The sequence below is a fragment of the Pleurodeles waltl genome, chromosome 5 (assembly GCF_031143425.1).
Source record: "Pleurodeles waltl isolate 20211129_DDA chromosome 5, aPleWal1.hap1.20221129, whole genome shotgun sequence".
Taxonomy (NCBI): Eukaryota; Metazoa; Chordata; class Amphibia; order Caudata; family Salamandridae; genus Pleurodeles; species Pleurodeles waltl.
Window position 1 is genome coordinate 1753529385 of NC_090444.1, and position 14244 is coordinate 1753543628.

A 14244-nucleotide genomic window follows, 5' to 3' on the forward strand; every position below is an offset into this window, starting at 1 on the left:
GCCGTGACCGTCATTTTCTGCAGCCTTGCTCACTTAACTCCTGACACAGTTGCTAGGAAGACCTCCACTACTTGAACTGTTGGGTACTGTTTTTGGGAGCCACCATGCTACGTGCTGCAGATGATGGGCCCCAGCTTTCACCGAGAAGAGCTGGAGAAGCTTGTGGAAGGGGTCCTACCACTGTATGGACAGCTGTATGGGGCACCAGAGGAGCAGGTAAGCCCAATGCCATAGTCATGTGTGATAGGGGTGCGTGTGACGGTGAATGGGGAAAGTGTAACGTGAGGAAGTACATGCATGTAGAGGACATGAAGTGAAGGCGTATGAGCAGAGAGGATGGGTATGTGTGGGCACTTGGTGAGTCAGATGTGTACAGGCCACTGCTATAGTATGGTTTCAATGTACATGACTTTCCCCTTTTGTCTGTGTCATCCATGCAGGTACACGCCCATCAGAAGAAAGGGATCATCGCCAAGCAAGTGCAGACCCTGGGGGTCCACAGCCAGCAGAGCATCCATTGTCACAAGTGGTGGGAGGATCTGAGACTCTGAGCCCGGAAGACCATGGAGGCCCAGCTGGGGATGTCCTCCCAATGAGGGAGGGGGGCCCATCGGACCCTGACCCGCCTAATGGCCCGTATTTTGGCGGTGGCCTACCCTGAGGTGGATGGGCGTTTGAGGACAGCACAGCAGCCACAAGGTGGTGAGTACTCACGTATCCTGGGACTTGGCTCGGGTTGTAATGGATTAGTTGCTTCACTGTAGCTAGTGTAACAATGTAGTCAATTCAGCATGTATGTAGACTATTGGGAATGGGTAGTAACCACCCGGGTTGAGTATACGTTTTAGATGTGTTTTCATGGTTTACTGTCAGTGGATATACATCTCCCATATCAAGACATCTCTATGTCTGGATTGAGGAGATAGTCTAATTACACTGGCACATGTGTGACTCCATCCTGCCTACAGAATGGATGTGAGCTTGTGGATCACCCTAACCATTGAGTATGAACTGCTCCATCCATCTGCATTTGTGGCTCTAAGGTGTCAGCCCACTCCCACCTGTGTAGCATACCTGTTTATGCAACTGTGTGACTCTTGTATTATCCACGGGACTATATACATCTAGTACTGGTAATGGTATTGACTAAATGTGAGGCAGCCATTACGTTTCCACCACAATTATGGCCTGTATGGGACTGGACTAATGGCTTGATAGTTGTATTCCCATATATTGGTCATCTGCTGCCTATAGGGTGTGTGAAGTTTGCTAAAGTAGGATACTGATACATGTACATTTGATCAGGTCTGATTACAAACAGCATGCCTTTCTAAGTGCTAGACTTGTGGGGTTGAAACCTTGAAGCCAATGAGATGGTACTAGAGGTGGTAAGTGCCTAGGCAGACCACGCCATTGTCAATAGTGTTTTATATTGTAATTGTATTTATATAGAGCTTACTACCCCTGACAAGGCGTTGAAGCGCTTTTCGGCGAGTAGCACGCTACTTCGGAACCCAAGAGGAATTAGTGGTGGATTAGTATAGGGAATATGAGTACAGTATTAGTATTACTATGAGTTAATTTGAGCAGAGGCCATGTAAGTTTGCTAGTTGGATTGACTAGAGTAATGGAGGGATAGAGTGGGAAGAATCCAGAAGTGTTAATTGGGAGTTTATAGTAATGGGATGAGGCTTGGGATGAGTAAAGGCGAGATGGAGGAGGGAAGAGTCTGTGGAAAGGGATTTGGGAGATCATAGAAGCAGGAGGGGTTGTGTATGAGTCAAAGATGAGATAAATAAGGGAGAATTTAGTAGGATTGTTTGGGAGATCACGGTAGTAAACTAAGGTTTGCGGTGAGCTAGATGCGGTAGAGGAGGGAAGAGCTTAGCCAGGGTTATTTTGGAGATTAAAGCAGAAGAATGGGTTTGGGATGAGTTAGAGTGGGGATGGAGGATAGATTGATAGAGACATAGGGTGACGGTGAGACAGAGTAAAGCTTACAGGAGAGTAAAATTTATATTATTTTTGTATTTATTTATTATTATATAGATATTTATTTTTACTTGTTGTTTTGTATTTTTTTATTTAATTTAATTATATTTTGAAATGTATTTATAGATTTAATTTTATTTATTTGTATTTATTTTTTCTCTAGTACAGTATGGCTAAAAATAGATATGTAAATACATAGGATACAATACGTAAATACATAGGAAGGGAATATATGTGCAAGGAATATAATAATGGGTATAATAATATGAGAAGAAAAGTAGTATTGTATAAACACAGACTTTCAAGATTTGTAATATTTGCTCACTGTGATATAAAAAAATAAAGCAGGAATTCATAAGTTTCTAATATAACAACTTATCTAGGAGCTATGCAATGACCTTGTGAACATGTTAAGCATAGAATAATATACACATATATATGTATATACACATATGTACACCTATATATACATGCACATACACACACACATGCACACACACACACACACATATATATATATATATATATATATATATATATATATATATATATATATATATATATATACGTATATTTAACCGTGAGTAAATATACATTTATTACACAGGCTTAAAGAGTATGTGTATAATTTATTATTATGAAATAGTTACTATACATATTCCTTAAAGAACTATACATATCTAGAATATACACATAAACACATAATAAATATTCATTAACAAAGTCATATGTAGTCCATTGCTGTTTGAATATGGTGGTTATGAAGGAAAAAAGAAACTCTTAAATAGTCTTTCTGAAGGCAAGATAGTTATCCGTGGATCATATATTTGGGGGTAATGAATTCCATAGTTTGGCTGCTTGAACAGAGAAGGAAGTACCACCTATTGCCTTTTTCTTGTATGGTGGTGTTTTAAGGTGGGGTGCCAATCTTGAGCAGAGGTTTCTTTGTTGAATGTATTTGGTTATTTTGTTTCTGATGACAAGCGGTCCTGTTCCATGTATAGCTATGTGGGTGATACAAAGCAGCTTGAAGGTGCATCTTCTGGCAATGGGTAACCAGTGTAGTGTTCTCAAGGCAGGGGAGACGAGTGCTTGTGGCTTTACATTTAATAGTAGCCTGGCAGCTGAGTTCTGAATACTTTGTAGTTTTTTCATAATAGATAGAGATGATCCATGGTAGAGGCCATTGGCATAAACCAGTTTGGAAATTACAAGAGAGATAGTAGCCTGCACCTTATGTGGAAATCCGAGGTGGGAGAAGATAGGTCACAGAATCTTCAAGGTGATAAAGCTTGATCTTGCTAATTTGTCCACTTGGGCATTCATAGTTAGCTTGGAGTCCCTAGTAATTCCAAGGTTTTTAACTTCCTTGGCTAGTTGAGGAGGTGATCCCAGATCGTCAGGCCAGGCGCACAGTGGGTCATAATTTTTCCAGTCACCACATGTGAATATTTCTGTTTTGGAAGCATTCAAGTTGAGATGGCTGCAAGTCATCCACTAACCAACAGCTCTGAGGCAAATTAATACTTGTGAGTTTTTAATGTCTTTGGGGCATTCCAATTTAAGTAGTATTTGTGTGTCATCTGCAAAGTTGTAGCATGTGAGTTGAAAATCATTGATCAGTTCTGGGAATGGCATCATGTAGATGTTGAAAAGCATAGATGAGATGATTGATCCTTGGGAGACCCCTTCTTTTGTGAGGTAGGGTTTGGACGAGAAGAGGGGAGAATAGATAATAATAGTTCTGTTTTGAAGGTAGGATGTAATCCAGTCGAGAGCAGTCCCTTCTCTGTCGGATTTGTGGAATCTTTGAATTAGGGTGTCAAGGTCAACACTATCAAAGGCAGCTGAGAGGTCCAACAGAATATGTTATGTATATTCCATGTATGCCAATGCCCTAGCAATTACAGTACAACAGAGCTTAGTTACTGCCTACATCATGTCTCAATGGTTATATGGGGAGGCACATCTGATGGAGTGGGGCAATGTCTGCTACCCCTGGCCTAGCTGAAGTGGCAGATTAGGATAGGATTGGGTAATGCATGAATGATGGGATGTTGATGTGAATCAAAAGTTGTATTTACTCTCCTGCAGCTCCCCTATGTAGTAGTTGGATGTGTTGTCAGTGCAAGGGCTGTGGTGTTGTTCCATGTGTGCATAATGCTTACATGTATGTACTGTCTGAGATGTGTGTTGTATGGACTCAGGTAAAGGTATTCCCAAATCTGTAATGGTGTGTGTGAGGGCGGTGCTATGTTGCGAAGTCTTACAGGTAAAACTGCATGTGTGGTGGTATTACATGTGGACCATGATGTAATATGTGTAAAGTACATCAGTTTTGACATTGCACTCAGTGATTGAGTATGGATGAGTAATATGTGCAATATGGCCCATTGTAGATGCACTTAGCTGTATGATTAGTTTTGATATATGTGTTTGGTGTCTGCAGATCTTCCTCTGTGATTGGGTCAGACTAATCACATGGCTGTACCCTTGACTTGTGTTGTACACATCAGATGTGACCTGTATGGGTGTCTAACTTGTAGTGGTTGTATCAGTTATGATATCTATATTGGCATTAATGTACAGGTTGTTAGGTCAGCCATATAATATGAGAGACAGATGCTGTGTGTTGTGTGAGTGGAGTAGTTTTCACTGTAATGGACATTTTACAAAGGACACGGACTGATCAGCTGTTGTAACTGTAGAAGCCTGATGTGTTTTATTCAGTCAGCTGCACTTCCAGTGAGTGATAGGGGTATGGAGAGGTATGATGTGATATCAGGGAATCATTTGTACTTCATCCAGGGCATGATGTGCATGCAAACATGGTTTTGGTGGTGATCATGTGGATGACTCCAGTCATGCTGACCTACTTGGATATAGATGTAGATGTGAGGGTTGGCATATGGGGGTGGGTTGTAGTGACATTTTGTGACATGATGTAAGAAATGTGTATTGGCACCTGAGATAGCCTAGCCAGGATATGTATTCTCACAGATGTGCATGTTTACACTTGTGTATATGAGGTATATGTTAACTCTTTCTTGCCATATCTGTCTCTCTCCCTCCCGCTCTCTCTATTTGTTTGCATCAGCATCGGCAGGCGAAGGAGAAGGGGCACAGATGAATGGGGATGCTGCAGGCCACAGGACCCAGGGTGCTGCTATCAGCGACAGAGAGGGACCCAGTGGCACAGAGGGCGAGGGGAGTGCCATGGGGGAGACCGGATCTTCCACATCATCTTCAAAATCCTCCAGTGGACACTCTCTGGCGGTGGCGGACCCATCAGCACCATCTTTGGCACCACTCCCTTACTACCACCACCCTCCCTGTAGCTCCTCACCCAGTTGCCCGTGCCTGCTCACCCAAGAGGGTGAGAGTCTCCATAGGTGCTCCTGCCCCAGTCAGCCCTTCTGCTCTCAGTGAGGAGGCTATTGACCTCCATCTCTGTGGGCCAGTCAACCAACGTGAATGCCATCCAGGGACTGGCAGCTCAAGTCCAGCAGAGCAATGCGTTCCTACAGGGCATTCACGGTACACTGGCTGGCATACAGAGATCCTTTCAGGCTCTGGCCTCCTCACTGAAGGCAGACAGTCACCCTTTGTCTGCCGTCCCCCCTCCACCTATTTCTTCCCAATCCCAACCCCCTCTTCCCAAGCCCATCCAAAGCACACAGACATACAAGCGATCACCCACCTCAACATCCTAGGGTAGCGCAGACAAACACAAGCACCACAAGACCCACCAACGGCATGCACACAAACAACACCTACCTCCGTACACACCAACACTCACTACCTGCACAGACTCCCCCAGCACCCCCTCCTTCAAAGACACACCAATCACACCTGCAGTCACCACTCCAACAGTCACTAATCCAGCCACTACTCATATCTTACCCACAGTCAGCACATTATCAGACCCGCAGACATCCACCCCAGTCACCACATCCAGAGACACCACAGCCACTGACACACCCACATGCAGCACATCTTCCAAACCTGTAGACACCACCCCAACATACAGTCACCCATCTAGCATGGCATCTCCCTCCTCCTCCCAAGACTCATAAATGCCTGCACTCACCCACCCAACAGACACCCAGCACCCACAAGCATTCATCGCACGCACATGCACCCAAGAAATTCCACAAAGACACCTCCTACAACCACTCCATCTACCTCCACTTCCAAACCTTTTTGCCATGACCAGCCCGTTGGTCACAGAAGGTGTTCCTTTCAGAGTTTTCACTGTTCTTTACTCCTCTCCCACCCTGTGAAACCCCCCAAACGGTCTGTGTCCCCCCCAAGTCCAGCCCTTCCACCTCCAAGTCCTCCCCTGCCCCCTGCTAGTACCCATGCCCCTCCCCCTGCCAAGACGTTGATCCCCCCAAGCCCAAAGACCCCCCCAAACCCAGGCCCAAACCTCCACATCTACCCCCCTCACAATCCCTGAGGTGCCTGCCTGCCCCCTTGATGCCCCTACCCCATGGAGGTCATTTAGCAGTCAGGAGTCATGTAGTGGCACACAGAAGTGCCATTTCTGCCTTGTGCACTTTAGACTGGCCAATAGCCTTATGTTTGTATACAGTTCTAATTTAAACCCATGTATTTATTATTCTATTTATTATATCTGGGCCTACCAGTTGTTGGTTCGATGGTAACCTACTTGTCCTGCCTTTCTTTGCACATGGCTGTTTTGGTCTTGCCTGCTTTGGTTTGTGTGTGAGTGACATGTGTGTGTGTTGGTTGTGCTGGTTGTAGTGTCTGAGACGCGTGTGTGGGTGTGTCCCTGCCATGTGTCCAGCTGCGATGGCTGTGTGTTGTGTGTAGGATATGTTTGTGTTTGGAGCATGCATGTATGTTGATAATTTGTGTATTGTTTTTGTTGACATGTGTAGTGGTGGTGTTTGCTCTTGTTTGGTTGTTGTGTGTGTGTGTGTGGTGATGGTTATGTCAGAAGCTTTGTGTGTTGTGTTAGCGTGGTATGACATATGCCTAATTTTATGGCTGTGTGGTTGTGTATATTGGTTGTTAGGTGCTGTAACGTGTTGTTGTATGTATGTAGTGTCATGCGGAGGTGTGTAATGTGTTAGGTTGCCGTAGCATTTGTGTTGTTGTGTGAATCGGTGGTGTAGTGTATTGTTGTGTTGGACTGTGCCAGTGCTGTGTGTGTGTGTGTGGGGTGGTGTGTGTATTGTACGTGTGTATTGGCTGTGGTGTGTCTGTAGTATGGGTGTGCGTGTGTTGATGTGGTGGGTGTGTGTGTATGTCTATGTTGTGTAAGTGTGTGTACTTTGGGTTTTCCCTACAGTGTCAGGTAGGTGTGTATACTCCCGGTTGTTGTTGTCGTCACTGATTCCGGAGTCGTTGTGCGAGCAGGAGCAGTGGGAGGCTTTGCAGTTCAGGTTCCATGGAGGCTTCAGACCGGTATGTGTCCCAGAAGGTGAGTGTCTCCTTTTATAGAGTTGGTTTCTGCCAGGGTTTTCATGGTGGTGCGACTGCAGCGGAAACCTTGGCACACCGCCTTGGCACAGCCTTGTAATATGTCCGGCGGGAACATGGTGTCCGCCGGCCTGAAGGTGGCTACCGTCGTCCATGACCGCACTGGCGGTACAGGCGGTGGTTTGGCTGTCATCTATTGAGAAGACCGCCATGGTCATAAATTGGCGTTCTTCTCCGCTGGCCCGTCAGCGATGTGACCTCTGCCGCAAACATGGCGTTCCTGGTACCGCCAAACTTGTAATGACCCTCTAAATGTTAAATGTTAGACATGACATTCTTGGTGTGCACATTCCCCAAACTTTGTGCCTTCACTCCTGTTTTCTGAATTTGTTTTTGTTGAGTTTAGGACTCTGCACACTTTACCACTGCTAACCGTGCTAACTGCTTGTGCTTTCTCCTTTAAACATGGTAAGATTGGCTTACACCTAATTGGCATATTTAATGTGCTTGTAAGTCCCTAGTAAAGTGGTACTCCCTGTACTCAGCGCCTGTAAATTAAATGCTACTACTGGGCCTGCAGCACTCAGGCCTGCCACTGCAAGCTGTATTGCAGTTTTAAACTGTCATTTCAACCTGGCGAAAGAAACCTTTTGCCAGGCCTAAATCTTACTTTTTGATACATGTAAATCCTCACTAAGGCAGGCCCCAAAAAGGATCATAGGGCAAGATGAATTGTATTTAAAAAGTAGAACATGTGCTTTTTAGATTAACATGCCCTGGCAGTGAAAAACTCCTATAGTTGTTTTTATTCACTGTAGTAACACATACCTCACACAATAATAAACACTGGAATACATTATTGCATTTAATAAGAACTAACCTTTGATTTGGATTAGGTAGGAATGTCAAGTTTAGTCTAAAATGAATTGTAATTTTAAATCCTTTTCAACTGTAAACTCAGACTTTAAGTCATGATTCTGAAAATGCCCCCGTTAAAAAGCTGGCATTTTCTTGTCCTAACCATTTGGTGCTTGCTGCCAGTTTTCTGGGTCACATGACTGTGAATTTCTCCACTGTTGAGCTTTATGTTTTGCTCCCAGATAGGGGACTAGGACTTAGCAGGATGACAGGAGGTGAGGGAGGGTCTGTTCCTTGCCCACCTACACTCCAAAGGGCTGCCTCCAGCACACACACACACACAGGAACCTGATATTAGCCTTTTGTCACTCCAGAACTCTTGGAGCCTTGGCAGGGAAAGGGAAAAACTTTTCAGAACTAGATCTGGAGGTAAGACAGCATGTTTCACCACTTCAGAAGTGTGGCACCAGGTGCAAATATTGAACCCTGAAAAAAACTCTTCAGTACACTTTTGGACCTGTGGACATTACAGAAGGACTCGCTTGTTCGCCAGAGGACTTCCCTGCTGCTACTTCAGGCCTGCCTTGTTCACCAGAGGCCTCCCCAGCTGCTTGAGGCCTGCTTTACTGTCTTAGAAGTAAGAGAGACCTTCTCCCTTCATCCAGGCTAACCTGAGTGACTCCAAGGGTCAGTTGGCTTTATCCTTTCCTGAACAACAGAGACACAACAAGCTCTAGAGGCCTCCCTGCAACTACCCAGCTAAGGTGTTGCTACTGGAGCTGCCTGGACCTGTAACTAGACCTGCCTGAGCTCTGCTGGCCTTTGTTAGAGTGAGCCACAGATCCCCAAGAGGTGCCTCCCTAGGTCCAGGATGAATAGTTGGCATCTTCTAGAAAAGAAGAAATCCTGAAGTTTTGGACTGTCCATAACAGTGAATGACCCTGTTTGTGCTCAGACTCTGTCACCCATGATGACCCCTAATGTGAAGTTCCGGTGAGCCTGACTCTTCGTGCTACAGGGACCGCCAGCGATGACCAGTAACATGAGATCTGCACTTTGGGCTACAGGAATGACAGTCTGCGGTGATCGCCAAAGTGATACTCCAGCAACGACCATCTGTGATGCCCAACCAAATCTTTGCACTACAGCAACGACTGTCCGTGATGTCAGGCCTGCTGTTCACGCTACACAGACGACCATTGGCAACATAGTCTCTTCTCCTTGTGGCCTTTACCACTGTGAATGGTACTCTATGTACAAGACTTTGAGAAGGCAACTTTTTCAGCTGGACTAACCTGGTCTCTGTATACGACCCACGCTCCATCACAGTCACCCTGAACTTGTGACTTTCTCCAAGGTCTGGCAGATCCAGATGGCAGAGAGTGGCGCTTTGTGCTCTTAGGCGCTATACCTACCCAAAACCTTTAAATTGCATATCTGCAATTCTGCTGATTGGATATTTCTTGTTTTGGCCGCATTTTATTTATTAAAATATTTATTCTATGTTTCTGATTTGATTTGGGAATTTTCATGTGTTGTTTTTTCACTTTAGTGCTGTTTATGTGCTGCATAAATATTCCTGGAATATTTTACACATTGCCTCTAAGTCAAGCCTGATTGCTTTTGTGCCAAGCTACCACAGGATAAAGCTGAGGTTAATGTAGTGACTTTGGTGGTTCACCCTGTTGCCTCAGAGGGCTTCTATTCACCTCACCCAATAGCCCAATTTCTTACACTAAGTCCAAAGATAAAACTACAGACTGGGTTGATCCTGGTTTCTGTATCCAAACCGCGCTCCATCGCAATTAGCCTTAACCTCCGCTTAGGTACTGGTCAATATTTTTATATTGAAACTTTAAAATCTCGTAACTCTGGGTTTCCGTATTGGATTTTTGTCTTTTTGGTGTCATTTGTTCAAATTTATTAGTGTGATATGGGCGTTTGAGAGTGATTCTGACTGCTGAGTTCTGAATGGTCTGCAGCCTTTTCGTGAGTTTTTTGTTGATCCCCGCATAGATTGTGTTCCCGTAGTCCAGGTTGCTTGTGACCAGGGCTTGCATGGCGGTTTTCTGGGTGCTGATTTGGAGCCATTCCAAAATCTTCCTCCTCATCTTCAGGGTATCGAAGCATGAGGTGATTACGGCATTGACTTAGTTGGTCATGTCGAGTTTGCTGTTGATGATACAAAGGTTCTTGGCATGGGTGCTGAGGGTAGGTGTTGGTACTAGCTCTGTTGGCCACCAGGTGGAGTCCCCCAGTGACTCCACCTCGGTTGGAATATTACAAGGAACTCGTAATCGGGCCCAATGTGTACAGTAAGCAGCTTTGTTTTGTTTTATTCTAAGAGAAATGATAAAGTGCAGTTATCACCTCTTCTGGTATATTTGGTGCTGCTAATCAAAGATACACAGTACAGACACTCTTCAGACCTGAGCATGTAAGTTCACTCTCACTGGTGATATTGAAGCATGCAACATCTGCAGGTCTCTGCCCCTCAATCCAGGTATCTCAATAAAGCCTAATAGAACTGGACGTGCAAATATGTTGCTGTAGCAAGTAAGGTGTACAGAAATGGAAATGTAATTACAGCAGAGGCACTGGCCCTTTTTCGACTGAGAATAAGGATATGTGACATGTGGGCCAGGAAAATATGGCCACTTATTTGGGAAGGGAAAATTATCCTTTGCAAATGTACCACAATATTTAAATAGCTTTTATGTGGGGAGAGTACAAATGTAGAACACCGCACAACTTGGATAAAAATGCATATATAAGCACAAGAAGGATGGTTGGTGAAGATTACAATTTTTCCGGAGGGAAATTGATGGGGTATAGTCATAGAAATGGAATAGATTTTGCACAGATATATTTGTTTCTCATCAACAGTTTGCAGTACATGAGCTATCAGCATAGAAACTTGCTGAAATGGATCCATTTAACAGAGACAAATCTGTATGTACTAATAGCAATATTCATTGCTAGTAAATGTACTGCAGGAAGATCAGTTTCTTGGTCATCATTTTTAGGCTTCAGATAGCTTTAGCTGTTGGAAAGACCTATTATTCCCAATACATAGCATGTACTTAGAGTGGGCTTTGATTCAGCCCCTTACTCATGACTGGATAGCTTTTCTGTGTTTCTCAGTTGCCTGCTACTGATTTGATGGGTTACCTCTTTATCCTTGTGATTGTCCATCTCAGGAGCATTTTGGTCTCATATTGCTCTAATTGGAAGAGTTGTATCCATTCACTGCATACTGGAGGGGACTCTGCTTTTGATTCAGCACTCAATGGGTGTGTATATATTTTCTTCCTTTCCCCTCCCATACACTCTCTTGTCGTCTTCTCCCTCCTGCACTCATTATCTGAAGCTCTTGCTCCTCATCACACATATTACATTTATTTAAGCATTTATTTTTTACAAGGATGCTGTAACTTTAAAGTGTTTTTGGGCTGTTCACTTTCTCTTTTGCATTTCACTTTCTTATTTTAATTTACAGTCATGACATGATCGTCCACCATTTTAGATAGATAAATAAAATTTGTGACCACCTGTGTCACACCAGATGCCTTTGCTAGTAGTTATTATTAGGAGAATGCAAGATAATCTAAGCTTCATTTCCATTAATAATTGTTTGCTTTTAAGTTTTCATGCAAAATTATCTTTATTAGACTTCAAAATTTCAAAATGGTTGTTACTTGAAAACAGAGAGCAGATACAACTGTGAAAAAAACATCACAATAAAAATATTTTACCTGATTTATGTAGAATAGAAGAAATAGCAGAAAATGCACCTTGTAAAGAACAGTAAAAGTTCACTTCTGTTCCCAGAACTTGTGTACACCTCCAATCACTTGTAGACTATACCTTTACCTCTGACCCCTTGCATTGCTTCACTGCCTTTAGACTAGTTCCTTCATTACGAGGCTGGCGGTCTTAAGACCGCCAACCTCGCGATGGTGGTCGGACTGCCGCAGACAGGGTGGTCCGACTGCTCCATTGTGACCTGGCTGATCCGCCACGGTCATACCGCAGACACCACCAGGCTGCAGCCAGCCTGCAGCCTGGCGGTCTCGGTGGTTGTAATCCACAGGGCAGTGCTGCAAGCAGCAATGCCCTGGGTATTACGAGTCCCCATCCGCCAGCCTTTCGCCATGGAAAGGCTGGCGTAATGGGAGTGTCGGGGGGCCCCATGCACAGTCCCATCGTGCATTTCACTGCCCAAATTGCTTGCAGTGAAATACGCGACGGGTACTACTGCACCCAACACACCTCAACATTGCCACCGGCTCGATTACAAGCCGGCTTCAATGTTGTGGTGAGTTTTCTGCTGGGCCAGTGGGCGGAAATGCTGTTTTCGTCCACTGGCCCAGCAAAAAAAACCCTAATAGGACAGCAATCATACTGGCGGTATGATGGCGCCCACGGCTTCGGCGGAAGTCGTAATGGGGACCTAGGTTCTGGCTATGCAAATATCATATACGTACAAATGGATATATTGTACTAGCTCACAATTCTGTATATTTGTTCTTATTAATTAGCCTTCTAATACATATTAGGAAGTTGTGGTTTGAATTTCTTTCTTATCATGGTATCATGCAGTTGTTTCCAGATACTAATACCATAAGAAAACTGAAAAAAATATATTTTTTGAAGCATTAGCAGCAGAAGATCGATCAATACTTATATTTTATTAGGGAACTTGAGCTTAAATAACGGCGGGATGTGGCACAACACACATTCATATAACAAGAAAAATCAACAGTATTTAGCTAATTTGTCCAATGTGAATAGCGTATTAATGGGACTATATGTACAGAAACAGTTTAATGGAATAATATATTGTGAGAAATTGGGTTGTTGAATGAGGGAGTATGGCCCTTCTCAAGCAACAGCCACAATCCTTGTCAGGGTGAACCACAAACAGTTACTAAATTAACCTGTGCTTAACTCTGGTAACTTGGCACAAAAGCAATCAGGTTTAACTTAGAGGTAATGTACAATATATTTATGCAGCACACAGACAGCATTAACGTGAAAACACAAAACAAGAAAATCCCACAGTAATTGAGAAATATAGAGTAAAATCTAATGAATTATTTGACACCGAAACAACAAAAATCCTATCAGTAGAACCGGAGATATGCAATTTCAATGTTTTGGGGTAAGTATAATGCCTAAAAGCACAAAGCAACCTCTGCAGTTATCTGGTCACACCGGACCAGGACAAAGGCGGTCATTATGAACATGGCGGGAAAGACCGCCGACCGCCGTGTTGGCGGTGAACAGAATCCTGCCGGTGGCGGCGAATGGCAACCCGCCATATAATGATTGGAAAACCCAACCCCGCCAAAAAATCCCAGACCACCACTCCCTGCCAGGACCCTGTCGGCGAGAATCCCGGCCCACCGACCCGCCACCGCCAAGCAAACCCACATCCCGCCATCCAAATAATGATGCACAAATCACCTCGGCGGACAGTGGAGTCCGAACGACCATTGGCGGCTGCGACTGCCGCGGGCGGCAAGTGGGCTCACAGCACACGGGCGGCAAGTGGGCTCAACAGCAACAAGTGCACACAAGGGCTAGGCCTATCACCCACACACCTGACACACATCCAGAACACCATAAAACACCCCCAGACATACCCCACAATCCCTTGCAACGAAACCAGGACCAGAACACAGAGAGCGCCAGACAGAGAACGCCAGCATAGAGGACACGCATATTGACCCACACAGGAGCACCCATACCCCGTCCCCAGTCCCGACGCCATCCACCACCCTCACCATGTCCGCCCTCAACAATCCAAGCTTCACCGAGGGAGGTAAGGACCATGGTGGACGAGATCCTGAAGGTGGAGCCAAAAATATTTGGGTCCGAGGTGCAGCACACACCCATTGCGCGGAAATTGGAGCTGTGGCAGACCATTGTCAACAGGGTGAA